Consider the following 8,345-nt stretch of genomic DNA (forward strand, 5'->3'; position numbering starts at 1 on the left):
AGCGTGATCGTGTTGGGTTCTTTCTTCCAGTTTTTTTGAAGCTGTGGCTGTGAACAAATGATCACTGCTAAAATTTTATGCTATATTTTTTGGGGTGAAGGGGGGAAATAAGGGTTGTCAAATTTATTCTTGGTGTTTAAGTGCAATAAAATAGCTACAAATTCTTGTATGGAAAATATTGATTCTCATTGAATAATTCCTACAGTCTGTCCTCCTTTATTTTTTTGTCTGAGGTGGTTCATTTCCAGATTCTATAACACTTGGTGTTGGAGGCTGAAACAACATTATCTGTGTTCATCCCATTCCTGAGAGTGGGAATTTGACCTGACCAATGATTAATGAAGCAGGTTTTATAAATACAACATATTTACTTTCACGATTATATTATAGGATCAGATAAAACCTGTCTAGGTACATCGTAGATCAGGGGTGGGCAGCTATGGCAACTTAACAGCCTGTGGACTTCAATTCCCATCATTCCTAAAGGCTGGCTCAGGAATTCTGGGATTTGAAATCCACAAGTCGTAAAGTTGCTACAATTGCCCACCCGATCCTAGAGAAAAGTTTTAAAACATGCTATGTGTGTGCACATATAGAAAGTAGAAGAAAGAATCTGACCTCAGATTAGCAAAGCAGAGTGATAGGCTTTTGAGTCAGTAGATCATGAGGTCAAAGGGTCATGAGATGCTGAAGAACCAGTCATTGGGTCATTGCCTTTCCCTCTTCTCTCTTGGCCACACTTCCCTCCCCACACCACCCAATAGTAGTCAACTTTTTTTCCCCATCAACCTGAGTGTTCTTCAAATGTATAAACTCTACCTCTCACAATTCTTCAGGCAGCATGCAGTTGCTAAGAATTCTGGGATTTGAAGAATAGCTATCTGGGGTAATGAGATTTGGGAATGATGAAAGGTGCTAAATAATCGGTCTCTCACCAGCCAAGCATCCTTCAAGTCAGAGGTGGGTTTCAGCAGGTCCTGACCAGTTCTAGAGAATCCTAGTGGAAATTTTGAATAGTTCGGAGAACTGGTAGTAAAAATTCTGACTGGCTCCACCCCCATCTATTCTCTGCCTCCCAAATCCCAGCTGATCAGGAGGAAATGGGGATTTTGCAGTATCCTTTCCCTGGAGTGGGGTGAGAATGGAGATTTTACAGTATCCTTCCCCTGCCATGGCCACCAAGCCATGCCCACCAAGCCATGCCACGTCCACCAAGCCACGCCCACAGAATTGGTAGTAAAAAATTTTTGAAATCCACCACTGCTTCAAGCATATTTGGATATTGTATGCACACTTTGCTCTTTGTATTTGTACATAAAATTTAGTTTAGTGAGAGGTGCTTGGAAGGAGATGAGAAGGGAGGCACAGCGCAGTCCAAGTCTTAAGCCAGAACCAGGGTGCTATACAGAGGTGGAATTCACTTACCTTCTCTACCGGTTTGCAAATGTGAGCACACTCCAGTGGTGGGTTGCCCCCGGTTCAGACCGGTTCACAAGAACTGGTAGTAAAACCGGCGGGAGGCCCCGCCCACAGCCCCAGATGTCATCATCAGCGATCTGTGCATGCACGATCCTGTTGCGAACCAGTAATTAAGGTAAGTAGAACTCATCCCTTGTGCATGAGCCACCTTCCATCTTCCACGCATGCTATTTGCTCTCACTTGTGCTTTCCACGCATGCGCACAGCCTCCACAACATGGCAAATAGGACGGCATTACATCCTGGCGGGTGGGCGTGACCTACCCCAGTCGGCGCTACCAGTTCACACGAACTGGACATAACCGGCTGAATCCCATTACTGGTACTATAGCTTGCACATGAAGGCAAGATTGCAATGCATGGACCCCTTTCCGAGACTGTGGGCCCCTTGTGAAAATTTACACAATTATTTAGTAAAATCAAGGTGAAGAGAATGAAGGGACTGAATCTCATTGTGGCGTTAAAGATAGCACAATATTTATTTGTGTGTTTGTTTGTTTGTTTATATCATTTATATAAATATAAATGATATTTATATCATTCATTTCAGGCAGAAGTAGGGTTGCCAGAAGAGGACAGAGACAATTGAAAAGGAGAACAAAGGGTTGGGGAAAAGGAGGAGACACTAACAGTTTATGTTTCTTGGCATCTGTGGCAAAAATGGCACAAAATCCTGCCAAAAAAAAAAAAAAAAAAGTACTGGAATCTACATGCAAATGAAATTAATTTATTCCACTTTTAGAGAGACTAGTTTTCCAGTCGTGGTTTATTTTCCCCCCACAAAACTTTATTTTCAAGAACACATGCCAGTTGATGACAACATGCTTTTCAAATTTCACCACAGAAACTCATGGAATGCCTCGGAGGATTTGCAGACTACAGTGATCTGAAAGGGCTGCCTTGATAGTTAGAATCGGGAACTAAATTAAGTAACAAAAAGTCTCGGCTGTCAAGTCTGTTTGACAGATGAGGGAAAGAAAGAAGCAGACAGGTCACAATATATGAAAGTTTCAATGACTAGTATTGTGGAAACAGTGGAAGAGAAGACAAAAGAAAAAGGTAGACAATATGTGATTTTGAGGCTATGCTTGCCGGATGGAGGACATGAGAACAAAAAGGACACAAGTGATTCTGGCCAGCTAAATTGTTGCCACTGTCTCTGTACCTTTTAATATTAGCAAGATTTGATAATGTAAATGCTTGCCTGTTGTTAATGTGTTCGCTCCCTGCTTTTGTTCCATTTTGCCAGTTAATGCTTGCTGATGTTTAATAAATAAACATCAAGCTATATTTTTGCTATCTGGACTAAGTGGTATATCTACTTGCGCTCGTCTGTAGGGACTGACTGGGAAGGTGCTGCTGTATTTTCCAATGCCTGTAACTCCAGCTCTTTTCTATAAAGCAGTGCCATCTAGTGTCTAAAAGTCTTTCATGAGGCTTTAAAGGCTTGGTTTTTCCCTCTAGCCTTAAAACCAGGATCTTAGCTAAGCCCAGCTGGATTTTCTGTCTTTAGTCATTTGCAAGATGGGGTGGATTTTTCGGACTTTAGATGCACCATGCTTGATTGTCTGCCCTAGCTGTTTTAAATATTTTGAGTTGCTTTTTTTAAAACTTGCTGCTAGAGTTATATTATTTAAAACAAACAAATAAACACAAGAGCTTCAGGAATAAAAGGGGTTGTAATAACCTCTGCTCGTGTTTTGGGAGGTAGATTGGTATCATGAGCTGTTTAAAAGGCAACTGGACTTTCTTGGGGGGTGGGGGGCGTTCCTTGGAAATGTTTCACTTCTCATCCAAGAAGCTTCTACAGTTCTGGCTGAATGGTGGGGAAAGATGGAAGGATATATATTCTTAGCAGTTATCTGGCTGTTAGCATTCTGAAGGTCAGTCATTAGTTTTCTGAGAGTCATCGAGGAGTTTATCTGTACTTTAGAGCAGGGGTGGGTTCTACTTACCTTTACTACTGGTTCGCCTTGTGCCTGCGCGTGCTCTTCTGCGGATGCGCAGATCACTTATGATGACATCAGTGGGTGGAGCCTCCTGCCAGTTTTACTACTGGTTCTTGCGAACCAGTCCGAACCGGGGGCAACCCATCACTGCTTTAGAGTCATCTGAGTCAGAGTGCAAATAGGTGCGGAACCTTCTTGCTGCTACTGAAAGGACTATGTTGTAGACAGGAGATAGGTAGTGTCCTATCCTTTCCTCTCTGTTAAGAAAGGGCTGTTCAGTTTTAATATAGATGGCCTCTTTGACCCCTTTTTCAAACCAGTGGTCCTCTCTGTCCAAAATGTGGACTTTGCTGTCTTCAAAAGAGTGGCCTTTGTCTTTCAGATGCAGACGGACTGCTGAATCTTGCCCTGATGGGTCTGTTCTCCTATGTCATGCTGTGCATTTGTGAAATGGTTGTTTTGTTTCACCAATGGCATTGTCTCATGGCATTGCACTGCATAGACCACATTGCACAGTGTATGTGTGTGTGTGTGGGGGGGTTATCCTTGGGATGTACCCTTAATATATTGTTGAGTTTAAAGTGTGCAAGTATGTTGTGTTGGTTGAAAAATCCTAATTCTTGGATGAGAAGTGAAAAGTTTTCAAGGGGGAAAAAACTCTAAAAAGTCTAGTTGCCTTTTGAACAGCACCTTTAGGACAACCATGACCTGGATGATTGAGAATCTCCATAGACATTTAGCCATGCTTACTTAGTAAGTCACAAAAGTTCCACATCACTATCCAATAGTTTTTTTTTCTCTTTGAATAGATCAGTATTATTATCATTTAGCATAGCAACTTAGCTATGACGTTTCAATTTCTTTCCATCTTGTTATTCAACTACTTCAACTAATCAAATATGCAGCTACCTCAAACTATCTTTGATGTTTAAATGAATTCCTAGTTAGTGGATGCATTTTTTACTGAAAGGTCAAATTCCCAATCTCTCTTTTTCAAAGTTGCAGTTTCCATTTGATAAATGGGAGGCTTAATTCTCCTGGTTTATATTTTCCTGCCTTTAAATTATATAATTGGCCATATTGGTTAACTTCTGTTTCATTTGAATGAAAATGATGCTGTTTGTCTCCTGTTACAACCTCAGTTGGAGAACTATTACTTGACAAATCTTCCTACTTATTTGGTTCTAAAATAGTAGAAACTGTTTTATTTCTAGCATGGAAGGCAATCAGGCATATGGTTAGCTAATTGGGATGCTAATTGGGAAAGAAATTAACATTTGATTCTTGCTTTTATGAGAAACTGATTCATTTGAAAAATGAGAGTATTACACTTAATAGGTTTGTTACCCTTATCAGCTAATTACTAAAGATAATTTAAACTTTTGAAAAATTATAAAAACAATTATTTTTTTTTAAAAAAAGCAGCTGAATGGCAATATAATCAATTAAACTATTTGTTATATTTTCCATTTGGACAGAAAATCCTTTTGCTTTCTCAGTCACCCCTGTAGTTTTGAACAATTTTGAATATTCCAGAATTCCCCAGCCAGCATTCTAAGAGTTGAAGTCCCACATCTTGAAGTTCCGAAGTTTGAAAAACATTGTTTCAAAGTTTTACAGTATGATTATTCCTCGGGTTTATGGATTTATTAGAACCTGGGAGCTACAAAAAGTGAAAAACATGTACTTAACAACTATGCCATGAAGTACCAGAACTAAATGCAGCTAACAGTTCTTTTCATTCATCTTCAGGTGACTTCAGGTCAGTCCAAACTTTTTTTATTTCAGTGTTATAAGGAGTGGATTTTTAATTTTAGTCTACAGGAAAACAGAGATCTTTATAATCTTCTGAAAATTATCTAGATCTCTGCCGACGGTGTTTAGCTTCACTGATTCTTGTCTATTGTGCTTCTAGAACAAACAAAAATGATAAAAACATAGCATGAAATATCCTGAGGAGTCTTTGGTGCTCTCTGAGCTTGGTTGTTTTTTTTGCAGACGTTTTATTACCCAAACTAGGTAACATCATCAATGCTAGATGACTAGCATTGAGCTGCAACTATTCTCCTTTATTAATACTATCTTTGTCCACAGGATGTCAGGAGATAGCCATACAAATGCAGCCTCGCTCACCAAAGTAATGTGCTTTCATTACTCCAAACTCTTTGGGACAGCAAGCTGCCTTGCTTGATGGAATGTTTGAAGCTGTCAAAAACTCCTTATTAGTGGAAAGCTAGCATTCAGAAAAAAAGAAATTGCAGACATTCAGCAGGTCATACTGGGGATCTTGTTTTTATACACTTAGTATCTTTCAAAGTTTCTTCAGTAGCATTCCAGAATAATGCAAGGTTGTTCCTAGTTTACTGCAGTGTATGAACGTTTAAATATTTTTATTCATTTACTTAATAGTGTTTAGAAGCCACTCCAATATATATGGATTCTGGATGGCATTGATTATGTGCCATCAAGGTGATAATTGACTCTTAATGTCTCTGTCCCCAGCTCGATCCTTCAGATCTTCTAATGGTGCACTCATTTCTGCTATATCCGAGTCAATCCAACTTATTGTTGTCCATCGTTTAAAAAAAAAATTCATCCATTTTTCCCAGCATTATTCACAATTCCAGACAACCAGGTCTTTGCATAATGTGTCCAAAATATAACAGTCTGAACTTGGATTGTTTGTGCTTTGAATGAGCTGAATGGCATACAATAGTTGAAAAGAAAATACAATCAAAACAGAACAATTAAAATAATAATGACAGTCAACTAACTATGCTGCTGCTGCTGCCCCCCTCCCCCCCAAAAAAAAAACTACAGACCAAAACCTAATTGAAATAGATCTAAAGGTCTATGGAGATTCTCAGTCATTCAGGTCATGGTTGTCTCAAACATGGTGTTTTTTTTTTCAATAGGCAACTGGACTATGCTTTTTCTTGAGGAAGAAATGTTTTTTGAAGAAGAAGACATTTCATTTCTCATCCAAGAAGCTTCATCAGTTCTGACAGGATGGTGATGGTGGTGGTGGTGGGAAAATAGAAAGATTAGTTCTGACAGGATGAAGGAGGATAGAAGAAATATGATCCATTCCCTCCCCCATCCTGTCAGATCTGATTATGCTTTTTGGTTGAGAAATGAAACATCTTTTTCTTCAAGAAAAAACATAGTCCAGTTGCCTTTTTTGGGGGGAAAAGCACTTTGAGAGTACTAGTCTATCTTACCTTCTAAAAACAAGGAAGGCTTGACTTGCTTATTCTTCTGAAGATAATGAGTTTTTAAAGATATGGGCCACCACTGAGAAGGCCTGTCACATGGTTCTTACCCCATGAAACCTATAAGGAGGGGTGACTCTCAGTAATTACTCCCTAGATGTCTAAAAGAGATGGTCAGATTTTATTTTGGCAAGGCATTGCCCAATATAACCTAACTGTGTACAGTATTATGAAGGGTTGTAAAAGTTACAACCAACATTTCACATTGGAAAGTTCCAGAAACTTAGAATAGAGACTTCCAACTGGATGTTATTCTACAATGACATATTCTATCAGCAACTGTATTTTGAACTAGTTGTAACTTCTGGATCGTCTCAAAAGATAGTCCTATGTACAGCACAGTTGTAGCTCTATGTCGAGGGCTGCAAAGATGTAACTATGAAGTGACAGTTATAAAAACAAAAGCATGCTTTAAGCCTAGGAAGCAAAGAAAGTAATAAAAATACACTCAAATTGGCCCCACCCTAGCTGAGAAGGAAATACACAGTCAGGATTCATGATTCTATTATTATAACCTTTAACCTATAAGCACATACAGAGCTTATTTCCTGGTCTGACGTATCTCAAACGGCTGATAGGGTATGAGTACTGTTACCAAAGAATCCCTGCTAAGCTAGGGGTCACAATAGGTACATAGTGCCCCAGTGGAAACTGAGCAAAAGACCTCCCTAGTCTGTAGCTTCCATCTGCTGCTTTAGCAGGAACCCGGAGGCCAGGAGGATCCCCAAGTTAAGAACCAAGAATAACTATCACATATGTGGGGCCAGCTTCACCCCCAATTTCTGACCTTGGGAAAAACTAATGCCAAAAGTCTTCTTGCTATTCAGCTAGCAAGGAGCACAGTAGCTCACATGGTTAGGGCATTGGGTTAGGACAATTTGCAAGCCTGCATTCGAAGCCCAAGTGCTGCTGTGTGATGGAATGAGCTCCTGTCATTCGGTCCAGCTCCTGCCAACCTAGCAGTTTGAAAGTGTGCAAACACAAGTAGATAAATAAGTACTACTTCAGTGGGCTCGTTAATGGGGACATGAGAGGAGCCCTCAACTGGGCATCCCGGGGCAATGGTGATGTCACCAGATGATCTTTTCACCGTGAAAGTGCTTAGGTGTTTCAAACATGGAAGTAGAGTATAGTATATTAGTTCAATTGATTTTATGGTGTTTATGTTTCTACTGGAAGAAGCCTATATCGATCCCAAAGTTTCCAGTATATTTAACCTGATCTGGTTTGCTGTACCCAGTATGTTGCAGGGAGCAGACCTAGATCTGTGTTGACATCCCATTATCCCACCCCATGATCCTACCATGCTCTTAGCTTGACTGATCTTATAATTAGGTTTTTAAAATGAAGTGAAAGAATCAAGAATGCAATCTTGGTCCCATTGAATTAAAAGTGGCAATTTCAAGAGATTCATCAATGAATAAACTACCCTTTTAAATTGTCCATTTCCCCATAGTTTCAGTTCCTGCTGACATTATCACAATAACCTAGAGTAACTCACAATATGATTATTTTCTGTGTTGTTTCTCACTGTTATCACAGCACACTCTGTCCTTTAACTGTCCATGTTCCAGCTCGCTGTAGCAAGGGCCAAAGTCTGTTGGGCCCACGGATATTGGAGACAAACTTCCAGGTGCCGCAAAACA

Source organism: Pituophis catenifer, unplaced genomic scaffold, assembly GCF_029215685.1.
Source record: "Pituophis catenifer annectens isolate HBS135680 unplaced genomic scaffold, rPitCat1.0.hap2 SCAF_2, whole genome shotgun sequence".
Taxonomy (NCBI): domain Eukaryota; kingdom Metazoa; phylum Chordata; class Lepidosauria; order Squamata; family Colubridae; genus Pituophis; species Pituophis catenifer.